We start from the raw sequence: 24,342 nt of genomic DNA, 5'->3' as shown, positions 1-24,342 counted from the left end.
TTGACATGTTGTTTTTAATTACCTCTAACCTCCACGACTCTTGCAACGGGCATTGCATTTCCTCCTAATTTTTGTCAGCTTTTGCTTTTCAATGCATAGGCGAACACTAAGGGAGACCCACTCCCCAATAATGGGTAGAAGGTTTTTAATACGCTGTAATCCACGTCTGTTTCAAGGGGCATTGCAGTGCCTAATAATTTTTGGAAAGCCTTCCATTCCCTGGTTAGGCCAACAGTGTACAGGAGACCCAGTTACTATAAATGGAAAAAACGGTTTAGTTAAGGCCCTCTGACCTCCATGTCACTTCCAAGGGGCATTGGAGTGCCTCGAAATTTTTGGTAGGCATTGCATTCACTGTATGCCTTATAACTGTGTAGCTGAACCGCTCCTTTTGGTACGGAAAGATATCCTACAAGACATGTGTGGTTGGCTGGCCTGATATTGATGTGAATGGTCCCTGTTCCTCCTGCTCTTTCTCCTTTGCCACCACCTCATCCATCACCTGAAGCTTTGTTTTAACGGGAGTCATAGAACTGGGAGAGTAGCAGGAAAACATCCAGCAATCCTCGAAGGAGGTAGAATATGCACCAAAAGGCTGACCACCTCAGGCCTAGCTGCTACTACATACATGCGCTTGCATTCCAAGGAACAGAAAGCTAAGGAGGTGGATGGCCTCATGATCATGAATAATTTACTCGTTGTGTAGGAGGCCGACCACTGCTGCTGTCTACCTTCTGAACTTTGTGTTGAAGCCTGATTGATCCAGGACCCACAATCCTCTATGTCTGGAGGACGTGTTGCATCCCAGTGTCCATCTGTGTCCCGGCTTCCACAATATTAACCCAGTGTGAAGGCGTCAGTGAGATGGACCATTCCTGGCCACATTCACTTGTCCACGTGTTTGTGGTTAGGCTGTCCTTCCCACTAAATGCATTGGGGAGGGCACAGGTAATGTTTTGGTATGCGCACTTGTGTATAAGGCGCACCGGGACAAATAGGGGCGACTGGGGACCGTTTATGGACACCCGGCTACCCCCACGCGGCTGGGGACTGTGTGTGGGCACCCGGCCGCGGGGCGGCTGGGGACTGAGTATGGACACCCGGCCACCCCCTGGCGGCTGGGGACCAAGCGTGGACACCCGGCCGCCGGGCGGCTGGGGACTGAGTATGAATACCAGGCTACCGACGCAGCCATGACGTGGTGGCCAGATTCCACCTCCACATGCCTAAAAGGCCCAATTTCAAGTGCAAGCAAGCTAGCAGTATGGTATTGCAGCCTGGGGGGTGAGTGGGTGGCAGGCTGCATACTTGCTCTTATATTGCAAGTTATGGGCGAGGTACAATTGAACACTGCCCTGGGACAAGGATTTGCACGGGGATAGTTGCAAGTCTGCATCTTCTGATGCGGCAAGGATCAATTCTGATGGGCACACTTTTAGGCAGTGACCTGGGTGTCAGAGATGCTTCCAGGGGTCTTCCCCATGCTGTTCCCATGTCTTTTTAGCACTGTATGCATGTGTCACACAGCACATGACCAGATAAGGTTGTAAAATGTTAAAATGACATTTCCCGGTGAATGCATTTGTCACGGTTGAAAGCAATACAAACGTGCAAAAACGCATAAAAAATGCTACTTGTGAACATAGCCCAAGGTGTGGAGGAGTATTTTGTTTTTGGTTATTTATTTTACCTTATACACAAGTCTTTACCCTGGAAAGGATGTTCCTTAACCCCTTTCCGACCTGGTCAATAATAGTACGCACCAGGTCGGGAAGGCCGGTTCAGCGGGGGCTCCAGCGGTGAGCCCGCACTGAAGCGAGCACATGTCAGCTGATTATTGGAATCGCAATCCACCCGCGGCTGTTAACATGTTAAATCTCTGACAGTGGAATTTAACTCGCGCTTCCGGGAGTCCTAAGTCCCGCCCATCAGTGACCCCGTCACGTGATCGCGGGTCACCAATGGGTGGGCATGACAACTCAGGGTCTGCAGCAGACGCCTGTGGTTGTCATGTCTCAATTGCTATGAGCGCCACCTAGTGGTCAGCGCTCATAGCAAGTCAGCATTTCTCCTGCATACAAGCGATCTGCTCATCGCTTGTATGCAGTAGAAGCAGACAACTGCTGCTTCTAGTCTCCTCTGGAGACTATAGAAGCAAGCAGAAAGTGTAAAAAAAAGTTTTTAAAAAAATAAAAAAAATAAAAAATATATAAAAGTTTAAGTCACCCCCCTTTCGCCCCATTCAAAATAAAAAATATATATATATAAAAAAAAAAACACATACACATATTTGATATCGCCGCGTTCAGAATCGCCCGATCTATCAATATAAAAGAAGAATTAATACAATCAGTAAACGGCGTAACGAGAAAAAAATTTTAAACGCCAGAATTAAGTTTTTTTGGTCGCTACAACTTTGCAATAAAATGCAATAACGGGCGATCAAAACATCGGATCTACCCCAAAATGGTATCAATAAAAACGTCAGCCCGGCACACAAAAAATAAGCCCTCGCCTGGCCCCAGATCCCGAAAAATGGAGAGGCTAAGGGTCTCGGAAAATGGCATCATTTTTTTTTTGTTTTTTTTAGCAAGCTTTGGATTTTTTTTTCACCACTTAAATAAAAAAGAACCTATACATGTTTGGTGTCTATGAATTCATAACTACCTGGAAAATAATGATGGCAGGTCAGTTTTAGAAATCTGTGAACGTGGTAAAAAAGGACCCAAAAAACAACTGTGGAATTGCATTTTTTTTGCAGTTTCACTGCACTTGGAATTTTTTTCCCATTTTCCAGCACACGATATGGTAAAACCAGTGATGTTTAAAAGTACAACTCGTCCCACAAAAAATAAGCCCTCACATGGCCATATTGAACAAAAATTAAAAAAGTTCTGGCTCTGGGAAGAAGGGGAGCAAAAAAGGAAAACACAAAAACAGAAAGACCCATGGTCGTTAAGGGGTTAACATATTTCACAGGAAAGCACTTTCATTTTCGTTTTTGAACGTTTTATTGTGAGCCTGTAAAAGTGGCTTAATACCTCTGACCACGTTGTTGACAGCAGTGACCTGGGGGTCAGAAATGCTTCCAGGGGCGATCCCCATGCTGTCCCCATGTCATTTGAGCACTGTCACTATCATTTTGGGCATTTTTTAGGCTGTCTACAGACTGCCGGGGGAGCCGCCGCAAAAATGTTCGGGTCTCCCATAGACTAACATTGGGCTCGTTGCTCGGGTCGAGCACCCGAGTATCACAGTGAGCTCGGCCCAAGCTTCGAGCACCCGAGCATTTTAGTGCGCGCTCAACACTAATAGTGATACTATTGAATATGACAATAACTGGTGTTTTACTTTCAAGCTGTGACAGACACCGTGATGTGTAAGAAGTACTGTTGAGCAAGCATGCTCGACACTGCTCGGCACTCGCACGAGCATCTCACTACTCGGGATGTTCGGCGAGCACGGAGGTTACTCAGCCGGAAGCTCGGGTCTCCGCCCTGCATGTTTGGCGCTCTTTACAGAGCCAATGAACATGCAGGGATTGCCAGCCAGTCACTGTAATGACGCAGCCATGTTGTTTGCGGGCATTACAGTGATTGGCTGGCCGCACAGTGTCACCTCGAGTATTTAAAACCGGGCACCGCCATCTTGGACACAGTCGCTCTGAATCAGACAGTGTAGGGTCAGTGCTGCAGTTCTAGGGAGAGATTTATACTGCAAAATAGTTAGTGTAGGGTCTCTAAATCAAACAAACAGTCCTTCTCAAGACTAATATCCATCCCAGATATCAGGCAGGCAGGCAGGCTGTATAGGAGACGCAGTGGTTATACCAACAAACACTGCATTACAAACCTTTGTGCTCCTGCTGGTCAAACTGCTAGACTTATCCCCAGGTCTCAGGGGCCAGGAAAAATCCATTTTCTTCATCTAAATTCTGTTTTGTTTTTTTTTTTCAGTCAGAATGTACAAATACCCATCTTATTAACCTTTTGGTATTCCCTCCCCCCCCCAAAAAAAAAAAAATTGAGTGTCTCTCTTACTGTTCAAACACCAATGTATCTGTTTAAAAGAGTCTGGTGTAGGCCAGAGAAATAGAACTGTGGTTTTCCTCTTCCACGGTTCAAATCTAGGTGTTATCAAACTGCTTGACTTTTTTCCATAAAAAAAAAACAGTTTGAGTGTGTCGCTGACTTTTCACACATAAATATATCTATTTTAACAAGTCTGGTATACACCTGGAAATTATAACTATGCTTTTGCAGTTCCACGGTTCAAATCTCTGTATTATCCACTTTTTGGTCTTTTTTGCATAAAAAAACATTTTCAGTGTCTCGCTGACTGTTCAGACACGAATATATCTGTTTAAAAGAGTCTGGTGTAGGCCATAGAAATAGAACTGTGGTTTTCCTCTTCCAAGGTTGAAATCTCCTTTTTATTACCCTTTTGCCATTGATAGTGCGAGTGTAAGCTATTTTACTTCCTTTACAATGGGCAAGGCGCGTGGCAAGGGACGTGGAACTGGACGTTCTGGTGATGGTGCATGCAGAGGATGGGGCCGTGGCCAAGGTGAAAATGTGCCACAACCAACAGCCACATCTTCTCGCTCCCAGTTCTTGACAGAATTACTAGGGAAGCACACAACAGCACCACTATTGCGAACTGATCAGTGTGAACAGGTTATTCATTGGATAGCAGATAATACTTCCAGTCACCTGGGCACAACAACCTCCGGTCTGTCTTCCACACGGTCAAGTGTTAGTAGCCATGAGTCTCGACCGCATACTCCTCCTCACCCTGATGCTCCTTCCTCCCACCATGCCGATTGTTGTCAGACAGCAACTGATCCCACAGTTGGACACTCTGAAGTGCTGTTCACTGGTCCATTTCCATATTTGTGCCCCTCGCCTGCTCCGCTTGAAGTGGTGGAAGAGGAGATCTCATGTAGCGATGCCCAAATATTTGAACAGCCACGGCCACAGGAAGGCGACGCTGCCAATGTGTCACAAGAGGTGGACGATGACAAGACACAATTGCCAGGAAGTGAGGAGGAGGACCGTGGTGTGAAAGTGGAAAAGGAGGAGATGGTGGATGATCTAGTAACTGACCCAACATGGCAGGAGGACACGCAGAGCAAGGCCAGCAGCACACAGGGGGAGGGAGGCAGAGTACCCCAACAGGCAGGAAGAAGCAGTGTGGTGGCCGCAGACAGAAGGTGGGCAACCGTTCCCCGTAACACCAACACGAGGGACGTTGCCAGTACAAGCGATCGGTCTTCCAGAGTCTGGAATTTTTTTAAAGATTCTGCTGATAACCCCAAAAAGGCCATTAGTACTACCTGCCAGGCCAGCATCAGCAGGGGTGACAAAACAACCAGCCTGACCACCACCAGCATGATCAGGCACATGGCAGCAAAGCACCTGACTTTGTGGGGCGAACCCCAGGGTCCACGACCAATGTCAGCGGGTGTCACCACTGCTTCTTCTGCTGTTGCGTGTGTAAGAGAACCCCATGTTGTGCGTGCAAGGCAATCTCCTGTCCATACTGCATGCAAAGATGCCCCCTCCTCTCAGTCTTCACTTGTTATGGCAATTTCTCAAGAAACAGCATCAAAGTCCACGTCCCACTGCAGCGTTTAATTGTCCAAATCCCAGACCTTTGAACGAAAGTGCAAATTCGCAGCCAATGCCCCACAGGCCACAGTCCTAAATTCGCACATTTCACGACTGCTTGCTTTGGAAATGCTGCCTTTTAGGCTGGTGGAGATGGAATCCTTCTGCAACCTTACAGTGGGGGCCGTCCCTCGGTACTCGGTCCCCAGCCGACACTATTTTGCCCAGTGTGCCATCCCTGCACTACACAAGCACGTGTCCCAAAACATCTGCCATGCCCTCAACAACGCTGTTACTGGGAGAGTCCACCTGACAACGGACACTTGGACAAGTGCTTGTGGCCAGGGACGGTATATCTCCCTGACGGCACACTGGGTAAACATAGTGGAAGCCGAGACCCAGTCGGACCTTGGGACGGAACACATCCTCCCCACACCGAGGATTGCAGGACCTATGTCAGTCAGAGTTGCCCCCACAGTGTACAGCTCCTGCACTTCATCCTCCTCCTCCTCCTCCTCCTCATGTTCAGCTTCCATCTCAGATATCACCACATCAGTTACAAGCTGGAAGCACTGCAGTACTGCCTCAGCCAAGCGGCAACAGGCTGTGCTGAAACTCATAAGCTTAGGTGATAAACCTCACACTGCTTGTGAGTTGTGGACAGCTGTGAAAGAGCAGGCTGATCTGTGGCTGAGACCGCTGAACCTACATCCAGGCATGGTCGTGTGTGACAATGGCCGTAACCTGGTGGCGGCTCTGACGTGAGGCGAGATCACACACGTACCATGCCTGGCTCCTGTGCTTAACCTCGTGGTTCAGTGGTTTCTTAAATTGTACCCCGAGTTGCCAGATCTGCTCGTCAAAGTACGGCGCCTGTCAGGTCATTTTCGGAAGTCGGCTACCGCTTCCGCCGCGCTTGCTGTGTTGCAGCAGCGTTTGCAGCTTCCGGCACACCGACTGGTGTGTGATGTCCCCACACGTTGGAACTCTACCCTCTACATGTTGCAAAGGATTTGTGAGCAGAAGAGAGCAGTTGTGGAGTACCAGCTGCAACAAGGCCGTCGATATTCAGGTCAGACTCCACACATAAGACCTCAGGAGTGGACCTGGATGTCTGACATATGCACCATCCTGACAAACTTTGAGTGGTCCACCAAGATGGTAGTGGTGATGACGTCATCATTAGCGTCAGCATCCCACTTGTCTGTCTTTTGCAATGCTCTCTGCAGAGAATTAAAGAGGAGGCATTGCAGCCATAGTATGATGAGATGGATAAAGAAGCCGTAGCGGGCGATTACACACAGCCCAGCCTCATCTCATCCCAATGTGCATTGGGGGAAAATGAGGGAGAGGAGGAGGAGGAGGAGGAAGAACAGGAGCTGGTATCATACGCTGTAGACGATAGTACCTGTACAACTGTCATACCGTCGGTTCAGCGTTGGTGGCCTGAGGACAGGGTGGAGGAGGAGGAGGAGGAGGAGAGCATGGTCAGTCGTCATCTTGGTGAGGACATGGAAGTCTTGCCCATTACCAGTCTGGCACGCGTGGCTGACTTTATGTTACGCTGCCCTAACCGTGACCCTCGCGTTGTCAAAATGTTGGGTGACAGTCATTACTGGTTGGTGACACTTTTAGACCCCCACTATAAGGAGAACTTTCACTCTTATTCCTGAGGTGGAGAGGTCTACAAAAATGGGGCAGTACCCGAAGGCCCTTGCTGCAGAACTGTTAAAAAAACTTCCCATCTGAACACGCTAGCGGCAGAGGTCACAGTTCGTTGCCCAACCAAAGTGTACAGGTGAGAGAGACGCAACTCCAATCCAGCAGAGGCAGGGGAACACTGTCAACGTTCTGGGACAGTTTTCTGAGACCCACCCTGCATACAGGCCCTGAGGTGCGGGGTACTCTCACAAGGAGTGGAAAGTTTCAAAAGATGGTGAGGGAGGACCCTGCCGACCGTACCAGCATCCTCCGTGATTCCTCTGTGCCTTTTAATTATGGGAATACAGCAATGGGGTTTCTAGGGTAACCACACAGTAAAACAGAAATAAAGCAGGTATAGTGGTGCAAAGAGTTAAAACATAACCTTTAATATAAAAAGAGGTAAAATTAAAGATGCAAAAGTTAAGCTACTGCAACCTCTACCACTCTTCCAAGGGGCATTTAAACCGTCTTGTTAAGCTACTGCGACCTCCACCACTCTTCCAAGGGGCATTAAAACCATCTTGTTAAGCTACTGCGACCTCCACCACTCTTCCAAGGGGCATTGATATTGTCTTTTTAATCCACTGTGACCTCCACTACTCTTGCAAGGGGCATTAAAACAGTCTTGTTAAGCTACTGCGACCTCCACCACTCTTCCAAGGGGCATTGATATTGTCTTTTTATTCCACTGTAATTTCCACCTCTCTTCCAAGGGACATTAAAACCGTCTTGTTAAGCTACTGTGACCTCCACTCTGAACTCCACAGCTCTTCCAAGGGGCATTGAAATGTTGTTTTTAATTAACTCTAACCTCCACGACTCTTCCAACGGGCATTGCGTTTCCTCCTAATTTTAGTCAGCATTTGCTTTTCAATGCATAGGCGAACACTAAGGGAGACCGACTCCCCAGTAATGGGTAGAAGGTTTTTAGTACGCTGTAATCCACGTCTGTTTCAAGGGGCATTGCAGTTCCTCATAATTTTTGGAAAGCCTTCCATTCACTGCTTAGGCCAAGAGTGTACAGGAGACCCAGTTGCTATAAATGGAAAAAACAGTTTAGTTAAGGCCCTCTGACCCCCATTTCACTTCCAAGGGGCATTGGAGTGCCTCGAAATTTTTGGTAGGCATTGCACTCACTGTATGCCCTTATAACTGTGTAGCCGAACCACTCCTTTTGGTACAGGAACATATCCTACAAGACATGTGTGGTTGACTGTAGTGTTATTGATGTGAATGGTCCCTGTTCCTCCTGCTCTTTCTCCTTTGCCACTACCTCATCCATCATTCATCACCTGAAGCTTTGTTTTAACGGGAGTCATAGAACTGGGATAGTAGCAGGAAAACATCCAACAATCCTCGGAGGAGGTAGGATATGCCCCAAAACGCTGACCACCTCAGGCCTAGCCGCTACTACATACATGCGCTTGCATTCCAAGGAACAGAAAGCTGAGGAGATGGATGGCCTCATGATCATGAATAATTTACTCGTTGTGTAGGAGGTCGACCACCGCTGCTGTCTACCTTTTGAACTTTGTGTTGAAGCCTGATTGACCCAGGACCCGCAATCCTCTATGTCTGGAGGACGTGTTGCATCCCAGTGTCCAACTTTGTCCCAGCTTCCACAATATTAACCCAGTGTGAAGGCGTCAGTGAGATGGACCATCCCTGGCCACATTCACTTGTCCACGTGTTTGTGGTTAGGCTGTCCTTCAAATAGGGGCGGCTGGGGACCGTTTATGGACACCCGGCCGCGGCTGGGGACCAAGCGTGGACACCCGGCCGCCAGGCGGTTGGGGACTGAGTATGGATACCAGGCCGCCGACTCAGCCGTGACTTGGTGGCCAGATTCCGCCTCCAGATGCCTAAATGGCCCAATTTCAAGAGCAAGCAAGCAGTATAGTATTGCAGCCTGGGGGTGGGTGGGTGGCAGGCTGCATACTTGCGCTTGCATTGCAAGGAGTGGGGGTGGTACAATTGAACACTGCCCTGGGACACAGACTTGCAAGGGGATAGTTGCAAGTCTGCATCTTCTGATGCGGCAAGGATCACTTTTGATGGGCACACCTTTAGGCAGTGACCTGGGTGTCAGAGATGCTACCAGTGGTCTTCCCCATGCTTTCCCCAAGTCTTTTCAGCACTGTATACATGTGTCACACAGCACATGGCCAGATAAGGTTGTAAAATGTTAAAATGACATTTCCCGGTGAATGCATTTGTCACAGTGGAAAGCAATACAAAAGTGCAAAAATGCTTAAAAAATGCTACTTGTGAACATAGCCCAAGGTGTGGAGGAGTGTTTTTGTTTTTGTTTTTTTATTTTACCTTATACACAAGTCTTTACCTTGGAAAGGATGTTCCCTAACATATTTCACAGTTTCGTTTTTGAACGTTTTATTGTGAGCCTGTAAAAGTGGCTTAATACCTCTGACCATGTTGTTGACAGCAGTGACCTGGGGGTCAGAAATGCTTCCTGGGGCGATCCCCATGCTGTCCCCATGTCATTTGAGCACTGTCACTATCGTTTTGGGCACTTTTTAGGCTTTCTACAGACTGCCGGGGGTGCCGCCGCAAAAATGCTCGGGTCTCCCATAGACTAACATTGGGCTCGTTGCTCGGGTCGAGCACCCGAGTATCACGGTGAGCTCGGCCCGAGCTTCGAGCACCTGAGCATTTTAGTGCTCTCTCAACACTAGTAAAAAGATGTAGTATTTCTACATTCTGGTCTAGTTTCTACTCTCTAGACATGAATTCTACACTATGAATGATTTACTTTTGTATATTTGTATTCTGTAAGTCATATTTACAAATCTAAAAAACTTGTTGGGTTGCAAAAATTCTGTTCATTGAATTATGTAATCTAGTTTTACTTACAGTGTTAACAATGAATAGTTATGAGTGCATTGATCTGCAAAGTTTGAGTCAAATTTCCTGAAATTCACAGTTTCATGAAAATTCTAACACTTTTAAATTTGATCTGTGGTTTGCATAAAAAAAACTTGCTTGCCATCATATCTCATACTGCTGAAGCATCACAGAGAGGGCTATTATCTTTTTGCATGTCCATGTGGGTTTCCCCATAATTCCCAACAGCTATCACATTTAACAGATTATTATACCTTGTATAGGGCGATGGTCAGTACCTGGGCCATCACAGATCAGTGCTTTCAGTTGGAGCACAGTCATTTTCATCCCCAGAGTCACTGTGTAATTCTTTCTACTCTGTAGAGTGTATACTCTTAGGCTGTGTGCCCACGATGCAGATTTAATTTGTTTCCACGGCAGCATTTCCGCCGTGGAAACACATTAAAATCGCTTGGTAAGAGGTATGGGATGTATCCTAATGATAATCCGCATGTGCTGTGCACATGTTACGGAAATTTCCGCTACGGATTATCATTGTGGAAAAAACCACAGTACAACTAATTTGACTTGCAATGAACCGCATAATATCCGCATGTATACATGTATACATGCGGATGTTATGTGGTTCAATGTGCGGATGGTACTCGGGTCTGGAGAAGAGGAGACTCTCCTCCAACCCGGATACCATGGTACCTGCAAGTTAAAAAATAATTCTAAAGAAAAAAATAAAAAAAATATTCATAGTCACCTCTCCGGCATCCACCGGTCTCCTCCCGGCCACATCCTCTTTCCTCGGCGTCCCGCGGTGTACTGGAAGGACCTGGGGTGTCGTCATTTAGTCAGCTGATGGTCACGCGTCCGCTGATGTCAGCCGTCAGGTGTTGGTTGCGTGACCATCAGCTGACTAAATGACGTCACCGCAGGTCCTTCCAGTACACCGCGGGACACCGAGGAGAGAGGACACGGCCAGGAGGAGACCAGGGACCGCGGGGGAGGGGAATATTAGGTTTTTTATTTCTTTTTACTTTTTAATTCTTTTTTTAACTTTAGATGCAGCATTTGAAGTAGAAATGTCCTCTAAGTTGGTCACACAATATAAATCCATGCAATTTGCATGGATTTATATTGTGTAACCAACTTGTCAAGTACTTTTCCAAGTGATGCTCAAAATCGCTTGGAAAAATGCTTGAAAAAAACGCATGCATAAACGCATGTAAAAACCGCTGAAAAACCGCATGTAAAATTCACATATTCTACCAAGGAGATGCCGAAATGCTCAGGAAATTTTTGCTTCAAATCTGCATCGTGGGCACAAAGCCTTATGGTGAGCTGGGTCCTGTTTCTCCTGCAGAGTGTAAGATCTTATGATCAGCGGGGTTCTCCATCTCTCATATAAAGTGTAAGATCCCTTGTACAGCTGAGTTCTCTCTCTTTCTCTCTTTCTCCCCTACTCATCTCTGACAATGACATGTATTTAATGCACAGAAGCAGAATACCTGAGCTTAGATGGTCAGAAGACTATTTCCCAAAGAAATGGATGGATAAAGGAGGATTTTTGCACTAAGACTTAACAAGATAATATCTCAGATCTCTTTGGCTTATGTTATCAAATAATCTGTCAATGTGTACACTAACTTTCAGGTACTATCCTTAGTCAAGTAAATGACCCATCCTTCGATCCATCCTCTGTCCTAAGAGTTTATTTAAAGGCTTCATGCATACAGTTGTGCTTAAAAGTTTACATACCCCGGCAGAATTTTTCCTTTCTTGGCCTTGTTTCAGAGAATATGAATGATAAAATAAAAACTTTCTCCACCCATGGTTATTGGTTGGATGAAGCCATTTATTGTCAAACTACTGTGTTTTCTCTTTTTAAATCTTAATGACAACCAAAAACATCCAAATGACCCTGATCAAAAGTTCACATACCCCAGTTCTTAATACCGTGTATTGCCCCCTCTAACATCAATGACAGCTTGAAGTCTTTTGTGGTAGTTGTAGATGAGGTTCTTTAATTTGTCAGATAGTAAAGCTGCCCATTCTTCTTGGCAAAAAGCCTCCAGTTCCTGTAAATTCCTGAGCTGTCTAGCATGAACTGCATGCTTGAGATCTCCCCAGAGTGGCTCAATGTTATTGAGGTCAGGAGACTGAGATGGCCACTCCAGAACCTAAACACTCATAGCAAAAACAACACTAAGAAGAATTAAAATTCCCCCAAAAATTCAAGAAAAAACATCAAAAAAGGGCAGCAGTGTTTACCTGCCCAGATCTTCAAAGATGGTGGATACACAGGTGCAATTCTAATACTAAACAGTCACCCCCTCCACTTCTATTTCTTACGTCCTAGAATGGAGATATATACTGCTGTCCTGTTTATTTAATCATTTTAGCAAAGCTATAATTTAACTCTCAAAGTTTTATGGTGTCAACAAAAATGTTTTATGTACATACAGGCTCAGATTTATTAAAAATGATGCATCAAATCTTTAATGCACTCACTTCATCTCCATAACTCAAAAACTGGCAAATACCTTAATGAAAATTTTGATGCAAATTGCATCGGCACAACCTTTTAAGCATGATATTACACATCACAATGTTAGATAAGCGCTAGTGATGAGCGAGCACTAAAATGCTCGGGTACCTGTTGCTCGGGTCGAGCACATTGGAATACTCGGATGCTCGACCCGAGCAATGAGCCCAATGTAAGTCTATGGGAAACTTGAGCATTTTTCAGGCGGCTCCCCCCGGCGGTCTGCAGAGGGCCTAAAAATTGCCCAAATCGATGGGAACAGTGCTCTAATGACATGGGGATAGCATGGGGAAGACCCCTGGAAGCATCTCTGACTCTCAGATCACTGCTATCAACAACGTTGTCAGAGTATTAAGCCACTTTTACGGACTCACAATAGAACATACAAAAACGAAGACAAAATGCATTTTCCTGGGAAATATGTTAAGGAACATCCTTTCCAGGGTAATCGCTCTTATATAAGGCAAAAAAATTAACCAAAAACAAAAATACTCCTCCACACTTTTGCACTTTTGCATTGCATTGCTTTAAACCAAGACAAATGCATTCACTAGGAAATGTCATTTTAACATTTTACAACCTTATCTGGCCATGTGGTGTGTGACACATAATGAAAGACATGCATACAGTGCAGAAAAGACATGGAAACAGCATGGGGAAGACCTCTGAAAGCATCTCTGACTCCCAGGTCACTGCCTAAAAGTGTGCCCATCATAAGTGATTCTTGGCGCATGCGAAGATGGCTCCCGTCATGCACCTGTCGTTGCAGACTTGCAATAATTACCGTCCATGTAATTATCCCAGTGCAGTGTTCAGTCGTCCCTACCCCATTCCATAGAATGCAAGCGCAAGTATGCAGCCAGCAACCCACCAACCCACAGGCTGCAATACTATACTGCCAAATTTTTGACAGCTGCTTGAAATGTGGTCTTATAGGTTAGTGGAGGCAGAAGCTGTCCATAATCATATGGAGGCGGCGACTGGGTATCTATACTTGGTCCCCAGCCGCCACTATTTGTCCCAGTGTCATCTCCGCCTTCCACAAGCACGGGTCCCACAACATTAACCGTGCCCTCCCCAGTGCACTAACTGGGAAGGACCGCCTAACCACAAACACGTGGACAGGTGAATGTGGCCAGGGACGGTGCAGAGCCAGTCCACAACTTTTTTTGCTGAGTTGCATTTCACCACAGCCATATTCTTTAGCTTGGTGAAAGGACTTGGGAAACCATATCTACCCAGCTGTCATTTCTCCCAGGAAGTCCTCTAAAGCGGCTTTCATTTAAAATGTGGCCTTTCAGGCTCATGGAGGCGGAAGCTTTTCATAACCTCATGCCGGCGGTGGCCGTGTGTCCATACTCGGTCTTCAGCCGCCACTGTTTCTCCCGGTATTGTCTCCACCTTCCACAAGTACAGGTCCCACAACATTACCCGTGCCCTCCCCAGTGCACTTACTGGGAAGGACTGCCTAACCACAAACAAGTGAACAGGTGAATGTAGCCAGGGACGGTACGGAGCCAGTCCACAGCTTTTTTTGCGGAGTTGTATTTCACCACAGTCATATTCTTTAGCTCGGTGAAAGGACTGGCAAAGAGGGAAACTGTATCTACTCCTGCTGTCATTTCTCCGTCACCAGATTCCGCTCATTGTCACACACGACCATGCCTGGCTGTATGTTCAGCGGTGAGAGCCATAGATCAAGCTGCTGTGTTACAACTTTCAACAACTCTGCAGTGCTGGGCGGTTTGTCACCTAAGCATTAAGCATGTTATCTTCAGCACAGCCTGTTGCCGCTTGGCCAAGGCAGTGCTGCATTGCTTTTAGCTTGTGACTGATGTGGTAATTTCGGAGATGGAGGAGCTGAACAATGTGATTACATTGAGGTTACATTGGCGACTCTGTTTTTATACTAAAGAAAGATCCTACTTTTTTTTACGTTATTTTTTAAGGCAAATGCATTCACCGGGAAATGTCATTTTAACATTTTACAACCTTATCTGGCAATGTGGTGTGTGACACATCAGACACATCCTGTTTCATTCATGATGGAGGGACTCTGAAAGACACAGAGCAGGGCGACAGTAATGAGTACGACATGTTCCCATTAGAAAGGAGAGAGTCTGCTATACCGTTTTAGGGTATGCAGTGAGTCCAATGGCTGACCAAATTTAGGAAAAACCCCACTTAGAATTTAAGGACACATAGAGCAGGGCCACAGTAACAACAAATTCCCATTAGAAAGGAGAGAGTGTAGCATCGGCGTCTCTGCCCCCTGCCACGCCGCCCCCCTTACCGCCGCAGACCTGCTCCGGTGCCTTCTGACCTCCCTGCAGCTGCTGCTGGTGCGCGCAGCTTCCCTGGCTCTGAGCTTAATGGCCAATGGCCGGAGGACTTTCCCGATATATGGCACCTTCTCCAATATGGAGATGCCCGTGCAAGGTTGTTGCTCTGTGATACTTACTTTGATTCAGCCCTCGGGTCCTCTGCAAGTCAGTCCTGTCCGCCAGTCTGATCTTCAGTCCAGTCTGCCAGTCTGATTACTTTCCAGCCCGACAATTGGTCTACAGTCCAGTCCTCCTGTCTGTCTATGGGCTCTGCCCGCCTGCTTACCTGGAAGCACCTACCTGTTACCTGCCATGCCCGCCAGCCTGCTTACCTGGAAGCACCTGCCTGTTACCTGCCGTGCTCGCCAGCCTGCATACCTGGAAGCACCTGCCTGTTACCTGCCGTGCCCACTTGCCTGCCTTTACCTGCCGTGCCCGCCTGCCTGCTTACCTGGAAGCACCTGCCTGTTATCTGTTGTGCCCACCAGCTTGCCTACCCAGAGCACCTGTCTGGCTATCAGCAGTATCAGCCTGTCTGACTACCTTGACCACCCATCGGCCTGCCTGCCATAGTCTTCCACTCTACCGGTCAGTTCCTTCCTTCTGACCCGTGGGAGTCACCTGCTCTCATACAAGGTCGGTCCCAGAGTGGCACCTGGTCCCTCTGCTCGGTCCCTCCCTGGTTCACGGAGTCGACTGAGCCGCCGTGCGACTTTGGTCAGGCCGGGTAGATAATTAGTCACGCCCCTCTGGTCCCTCCTTGCACCTTCAGTACAGAGGTTCCACCACCCGGATCCGTAACAGAGAGTCTCCCAAAGTGTTGGCATATGCAGGGAATGCAGGGCTGCCAAAAATTTGGAAGCACTTCAATGCCCCTTGGAAGAGACATGGAGGTCAGAGGGCCTCCTCAAAACAATGTTCCCATTATTAGGAAGTGGGCCTCCCATAGTGTTGGCCTATGCAGTGAATGCAAGGGTTGCCAAAATTTTGGAGGCACTCCAATGCACCTTGGAAGAGAAGTGGAGGAGGGCCTTATAAAAAAAAGTTCCAATTAGAATGGAGTGGGCCTCCTATACTTGTAATACCCATGCTCTAAGTGTATGGGCTGATGAACATTTACCCCTGGTGGGTATACATGAGCATACTGTATAACATTTTTTTTTTTGCGGGCATCATAAACACCCTTTAAAAAAAATTATGTGGGTGTTGTATCACGGACCACGGTCACCCTGGTGATATGGTGGTGGAGGATAAGGAGAAGAAGGAGGACAAAAGCAAATAGCAAAAATCAGGAAGCGTATACCCATGTGTGGGTGTGCAAAGGTGCATGGGAATACCCCTCCCAAGAAAAGACACTAGATTTGAGTTTGTTACGCTGCTATCATTCGGTGGTGTTGAGAAGTCTGGCCCAATCCAGCCCTTGTTCATTTTTATAAGAGTCAGCCTGTCAGCATTTTCAGTTGACAGGCGGATGCGCTTATCAGTTATAATTCCACCAGTGGCACTAAAAACCCGCTCTGATAAAACACTGGAGGCAGGGCAGGCCAGGACCTCCAAGGCATAGAGGGCCAGTTCATTCCACGCATCCAGCTTGGATACCCAATAATTATAAGGCACAGAGGAATCACGGAGGACATTGGTACGGTCGGCAAGGTACTCCTTCAGCATCTTCCCAAACTTTGCACTCCTTGTGAGACTACCCCGCGCATTAGGGCCTGTGCGATGGGAGGGGTTGAGAAAACTCTCCCAGAACTTTGACAGTGTTCCCCTGCCTATACTGGATTGAAGTTGTGTCTCTCTCACCTCTACTCCTTGGTTGTCCCACGAAGTGTGCCCTCTGCTGCCAGCGTTTTCAGATGGGAATCTTTTAATAGTTCCGCAACAAGGGCCTTCTGGTATAGCCCCATTTTTGTAGACCTGTCCGCCTCAGGAATAAGAGATAGAAAGTTCTCCTTGTAGCGTGGGTCTAGAAGTGTCACCAACCAGTATTGACTGTCACTCAAAATTTTGAAAACGTGAGGGTCATGGGAAAGGCAGCTAAACAAACTCAGCCATGCGTGCTAGACTACTAACAGGCAAGACTTCTGTGTCCTCACCAAGAGGATGACTGACCATGCTCTCCTCCTCCTTCTCCTCCTCTCTGTCCTCTGGCCATCCACGCTGAACAGACGGTATGACAGCTGTGCAGGTAGTACCGTCTATAGCGCATGAAACTAGCTCTTGTCCTTCCTCCTCCTCCTCTTACTCATTGTCACCCAATCCACATTGGGATAAGATGAGGCTTGGCTGTGTGTAATCACCATGTATGATTCTCTGCTCCGTCTCATCGTGCTCTGCCTGCAATGCATCCTCTTTGATTGTGAGCAGAGTGTGTTTCAGAAGACAGAGAAGCGGAATGGTGACGCTAAATATGGCATCATCGCCGCTCACCATCTTGGTGGAGTCCTCACAGTTTTGGAGGATGGTACATATGTCTGACATCCATGCCCACTCCTGAGGTCTTATGTGTGGAGTCTGAACTGAATACCGATGGCCTTGTTGATGCTGGTACTCAACAACTGCTCTCTTCTGCTCACAAATCCTTCCCAACATCTGCAGTGTAGAGTTCCAACGCGGGGGACATCACACACCAGTCTGTGAGCCGGAAGCGGCAAACGCTACAGAAAAACGGCAAGGGCGGTGGAAGCTGTAGCTGACTTTCTAAAATTGGCACAAAGGCAGCATACTTTAACAAGCAGATCCGGCAGCTCCAGATAGGATTTAATAAACTGCTGAACCACGAGGTTAAGCACATGGGCCAGGCATGGTAAGTGTGTGAGCTCGCCTTACCTCAGAGCTGCCACCAGATTCCGGCCATTGTCACTCACGACCATGCCTAGGTACAGCGGTGTGAGCCACAGATCAGCCTGTTCTTTCAGAGCTGTCTACAACTCTTCAGCATTGTGCGGTTTGTCACCTAAGCATATTAGCTTCAGCACAGCCTGGTGCCGCTTGGCCAAGGCAGTGCTGCAGTGCTTCCAGCTTGTGACTGATGTGGTCATTTCAGAGATTGAAGCTGAAGAGGAGGAGGAGGCTGAGGAGGATGAGGTTCAGGAGCTGTAGACCGTGGGGGCAACCCTGATTGACCTAGGGCCCGCAATCCTTGGCGTCGGGAGGACATGTTCCGTCCCAAGGTTCGACTGGGTCCCGGCTTCCACTATGTTAACCCAGTGTGCTGTCAGCGAGACGTACCGTCCCTGCCCATAAGCACTTGTCCAAGTGTCCGTGGTTAGGTGGACTTTCCCGGTAATTGTGTTGTTGAGGGCGCGGCTAATATTTTGGGACACGTACTTGTGTAATGTGGCGACGGCACACCGGGAGAAATAGTGGCGGCTGGGGACTGAGTACCGAGGGATGGTCGCCGCCATCAGGTTGCGGAATGCTTCCGTCTTCACGAGCCTAAGAGGCAATATTTCGAGCGCAAGCAGTCGTGAAATGTGAGAATTTAGTAGTGTGGCCTGTGAGGCGTTGGCTGTATATCTTGCATTCAAAGGACTGGGGTATGGACAATTGAATGCTGCTCTGGTAAAAGTACATGGACGTGCTTCCTGATGCTGCTACTTGAGAGTGCGCAATGACAGGTGCAGGGCGGGAGGCATCTTAGCATGCACCATGGACAGCGGATTGGCTTGCATGCACAACAGCGGAAGAAGCAATGGTGCCAACTGCAGACACTGTTCCTGGACCCTGGAGTTTGGCTCACAAAGTCGCGTGCTTTGCTGCCATGTGCCTGATCATGTTGGTGGTAGTCAGGCTGGTTGTTTTGCCACCCCTGTTAATGCTGGCCTGGCAGGTGGTGCAAATGGCCTTTTTGGGGTTATCGGCAGAGTCTGTAAAATACAACCATACTCGGGAAGACCTAACAGTTGTACTGGCAACTTCCTTCGTGTTGGTGTTACGGGGAACGGTTACCTGCCTTCTATCTGTGACCACCACACTGCTTCTTCCTGCCTGTTGGGGTGCTCTGCCTTCATCCACCTGTGTGCTACTATCCTCGCTCTGCATGTCCTCCTGCCAGGTTGGGTCAGTTACTATATCATCCACGAACTCGTCTTCGTCTTCCACACCCTGGTCCTCCTCCTGACTTTCTGGCAATTGTGTCTCATCATCGTTCACCTCTTGTGACACTTTCCCACCATCGCCTTCGTGTGACTGTGGCTGCTCAAATATTTGGGCATTGCTACACGCGATCTCCTCTTGCCCCGCTTCAAAGGGACCGGGCGAGAGGCCCGAATCTATAAATAGAAAAGTGAACAGCTCTTCAGATTGTCCACGTGTGGGATAAGTTGTCTCCGGGCCATCGGCATGGTGGGAGGAAGGAGGATGAGGGTGAGGAATATGCAGTCCAGACCTGTGAAAGACAGGGTGGTGGTGGTGGCTAAGTGACTGGAAGCATTATCCGCTATCCAACCAACAACCTTTTGACACTGCTCTGGGTTCAATAGTGGTGTGCTGCGGTCCCCGAGAAATTGGGACAGGAAGGTCGAGCGAGAAGATGTGGGTGTTTGTTGTGGCACAAATCCAGCTTGCCCACGGCCTTGTCCTCAGCCTCTGCATGCACCGTCACCATCACGTCCAGTTCCCCGTCCCTTGCCATGTGCCTTGCCCATTTTAAATGGAGGACAGTATCTTCCACGCTCACTACAAATGACTGAGTTTGGGGCGAACTTATATGTGATTTGTGTGATGGAGAAAACAGAGTTTTAAATACCTGGCCTGTAGGTAACTAGTTTGAACAGCAAACTGGTGTGAATTGCTTTACTGACACTCTGAAAGAAATTTTTAATGGAGGCCAGAAATGGCAGTATTTTCTGACAACGTATATGTGATCCGTGTGACGGAGAAAACAGAATTTTAAATACCTGGCCTGTAGGTAACTTGTTTGAACAGCAAACTGGTGTGAATTGCTTCACTGACACACTGAAGGAAATTTTTAATGGAGGCAAGAAATGGCAGTATTTTCTGACAACGCATATGTGATCCATGTGACAGAGAAAACAGAGTTTTTAATACCTGGCCTGTAGGTAAATAGTTTGAACAGCAAATCGATGATAAAAACTTCGCTGACACAGTGAAAAAAAATTGGAAAGGAGTCCAAAAATGGCAGTATTTTCTGAAAACGTACAGTACAGACCAAAAGTTTGGACACACCTTCTCATTTAAAGATTTTTCTGTATTTTCATGACTATGAAAATTGTACATTCACACTGAAGGCATCAAAACTATGAATTAACACATGTGGAATTATATACTTAGCAAAAAAGTGTGAAACAACTGAAAATATGTCTTATATTCTAGGTTCTTCAAAGTAGCCACCTTTTGCTTTGATGACTGCTTTGCACACTCTTGGCATTCTATTGATGAGCTTCAAGAGGTAGTCACCGGAAATAGTTTTCACTTCACAGGTGTGCCCTGTCAGGTTTAATAAGTGATATTTATTGCCTTAAAAATCGGGTCGGGGCCATCAGTTGTGTTGTGCAGAAGCCTGGTGGATACACAGCTGATAGTCCTATTGAATACTGTTAGAATTTGTATTATGGCAAGAAAAAAGTAGCTAAGTAAAGAAAAGCGAGTGGCCATCATTACTTTAAGAAATGAAGGTCAGTCAGTGCGAAAAATTTGGAAAACTTTGAAAGTGTCCACAAGTGCAGTTGCAAAAACCATCAAGCGCTACAAAGATACTGGCTCACATGAGGACCGCCCCAGGAAAGTAAGACCAAGAGTCACCTCTGCTTCTGTGGATAAGTTTATCCGAGTCACCAGCCTCAGAAATCGCAGGTTAACAGCAGATCAGATTAGAGACCAGGTCAATGCCACACAGAGTTCTTGCAGCAGACACATCTCTACAACAACTGTTAAGAGGAGACTTTGTGCAGCTGGCCTTCATGGTGAAATAGCTGCTAGGAAACCACTGTTAAGGACAGGCAACAAGCAGAAGAGACTTGTTTGGGCTAAAGGACACAAGGAATGGACATTAGACCAGTGGAAATCTGTGCTTTGGTCTGATGACTCCAAATTTGAGATCTTTGGTTCCAACCACCGTGTCTTTGTGCGACGCAGAAAAGGTGAACGGATGGGCTCTACATGCCTGCTTCCCACCGTGAAGATTTATTCAAAATTGAAGGTATACTGAACCAGCATGGCTACCACAGCATCTTGCAGCGGCATGCTATTCCATCCGGTTTGCGTTTAGTTGGAACATCATTTATTTTTCAAAAGGACAATGACCCCAAACACACCTCTAGGCTGTGTAAGGGCTATTGGACCAAGAAGGAGAGTGATGGGGTGCTGCGTCAGATGACCTGGCCTCCACAGTCACCATACCTGAACCGAATCGAGATGGTTTGGGGATAGCTGGACCACAGAGTGAAGGCAAAAGGGCCAACAAGTACTAAGCATCTCTGGGAACTCCTTCAAGATTGTTGGAAGACCATTTCCAGTGACTACCTCTTGAAGCTCATCAACAGAATGCCAAGAGTGTGCAAAGCAGTCATCAAAGCAAAAGGTGGCTACTTTGAAGAACCTAGAATATAAGACATATTTTCAGTTGTTTCACACTTTTTTGTTAAGTATATACTTTCACGTGTTAACTCATAGTTCTGATGCCTTCAGTGTGAATGTGCAATTTTCATAGTCAAGAAAATACAGAAAAATCTTTAAATGAGGTGTGTCCAAACTTTTGGTCTGTACAGTATATGTGATCTATATGACGGAGAAAACACAGTTTTAAATAGCTGGATTTCTAGTGCTGTAATATGGAAAGGACCTGGCTGTATTCTGCAGTGCCAACAAGCAAATGGCGCAGAAAAATAGAGTTCTCTAGATTGCTTTTTAAGCAAATAATGAGGATTAAGATCCAAAAAAAAGTATTCCTGGCCCCTGAAACCTCGGCCTTTGTATAGAAATATCTAACAGCAGCAGAAGGCAGAATTGGAATGGAGCCTCTTGTGCTATATGCACTGCAGTCTGCTATATACACTGCATGCCTATATACCGTGCCTGCCTGATGTCTCTGCAGATGGATTAGTTAGTCCTCAAAAGGACTGTTTGTTAAGAAGGATATGTGAAATGTACGATTTTTCTCCCTACACTACCTAATACACACGCAAATCTCTCCCAGACGCAGCAGCACCTCTCCCTACTCTGCCTGATTCCGGAGTTACTGTGACGAGCACAGCGGCACCAGGTCTGATATAGACCTGATGATGCTGTGTGGCCATCCAATCACTGTAATGCCACAACCACCATAGCTGTGGCATTACAATGTGTGACAGGCAATCCCTGCATGTTGATTGGTGCTCTTTAGAGCAGGGAGGGGACACGAGCTCCCACCGAGCAACCCCGGAAATACTCGGCGAGCGTCGAGCATCATGAGCAGTGAGATGCTCGGGCGAGCACCGAGCAGTAGCGAGCATGCTCGCTCATCACTAATAAGTGCCTATGGTTAGAATTGAGTAGACCTTTTGAAATTAGAATTTGCCAATTTTGCTGAATTTTCCCCAAAATTTCAATCTTCAGCAAATAAATTTGGGCAAATCTTAATACTGGAAAGCTTGTAATTGCTTGTGGGGGAGACCAGAGAGATGACTCTGCTGACCATAAGAGCTTACACTTTACAAGAAAAAGAGAGATGATCCGACTAACAATAAGAGCTTACAACCTACAAGAGAGAGATTAGGCCCCACTATAAGAACTTACACTTTACAGGCGAAAGAAAGAGAGGACCTAATTGACTATAAGAGCTTACACTCTACAGGAGAGAGAAAAAGAGGACCTCGCTGACCATAGGACTTGATACTCTACAGGAGAAAGAAAGCAATGACTCCATTATTCATAAGAGCTTGCACTCTACAGGAGATAGAGACTTACACTGTGACTCTGGAGATGGAAAATGACTCTGTGCAGGGGTGGATTCAGAGTAGCAAGGGCCCCGGGCAGTTTAGAAGGCGCGGGCCCCCCCCCACACACACCTGATTTATCACGTGACATGTCACATGATCCCCTGTGATAGATCATGTGATAGTTCACGTGAAATTAATTTGGCACAATATTAATTATAAAAAAAATTTTTAGGCTGTGTGCCCACTCTGCGTTTTTTAAGCATTTCCGCAGCCGCAATTCCGCTGCAGAAACGCTTAAAAAACGCTTGGTAGAAGGTCTGCCATGTTCCCCAATGATAATCCGCATGTGCTGTGTACATGCTGCGGAAATTTCCACTGCAGATTATCATTGTAGAAAAATCCGCAGCATTACCAATTATTTTGCAAAAGCGCGGCGTTTTCGCCGCCATTGACTTGCATTAGAATGCATGGAATCCGCATCCCTGCATCTGTAGATGCGGAATCCATGCGTTTCAATGTGCGGATGGTACCCGGGTGTGGAGGACAGGAGACTCTCCTCCGGACCCGGGTACCATAGAACCTGTAAAAAAAGAATAAAATAAAAAATAAATATTATACTTACCTTCTGATGGCCCCCGGTGTCTTTATCCGATGCGTCCTGGCTTGCCGGCAGCTTGCGATGGTCTGAAAAGGACCTGCCGTGATGTCATTTAGTCATGTGACGGGTCACGCGACCGCTGACGTCGGCAGGCCATCAGAAGGTAAGTATATATTTTTTATTTTTTACCATTCTTTTACGGTCACACTATATAAATCCATGCCGGTTGCATGGATTTATATAGTGTGACCAAGTTGTCAAGCACTTTCCAAGTGATGCTAAAATCTCTTGGAAAGCGCTTGTCAACACGCATGCGGAAATGCAAGTGAAGAACACTTCACAACCGGATGTCCCTGGCAGGAAAAAGCATGTACAATCCGCATGTAAAATCCGCATGCGTTTTTTCTGCCAGGGAGATGCAGAAACACTCAAAAAATCCGGAAGATTTCTGCATCATGGGCACATAGCCTTACATTAATTGTATGACTCAATATTGAGCACACGTAGCCATCTATACACAGCGGGAGGCTGAACGGTGCCATCTATACATAGCGGGAGGCCGCACGTAGCCATCTATACACAGCAGGAGACCGCACGTAGCCATCTATACACAGCAGGAGGCCACATGGCGACATCTATACACAGCAGGAGGCCGCACGTAGCCATCTATACACAGCGGGAGGCCGCACAGTGCCGTCTATACACAGCGGGAGGCTGCACGGTGCCATCTATACACAGCGGGAGGCTGAACGGTGCCATCTATACATAGCGGGAGGCCGCACGCAGCCATCTATACACAGCAGGAGGCCGCACGTAGCCATCTATGCACAGC

This window comes from Phyllobates terribilis, unplaced genomic scaffold (genome assembly GCF_046119375.1).
Source record: "Phyllobates terribilis strain yellow unplaced genomic scaffold, ASM4611937v1 Scaffold_1__5_contigs__length_1240528914, whole genome shotgun sequence".
In the NCBI taxonomy this organism is placed as follows: Eukaryota; Metazoa; Chordata; class Amphibia; order Anura; family Dendrobatidae; genus Phyllobates; species Phyllobates terribilis.
Note: the sequence above shows the minus strand (reverse complement) of the source record.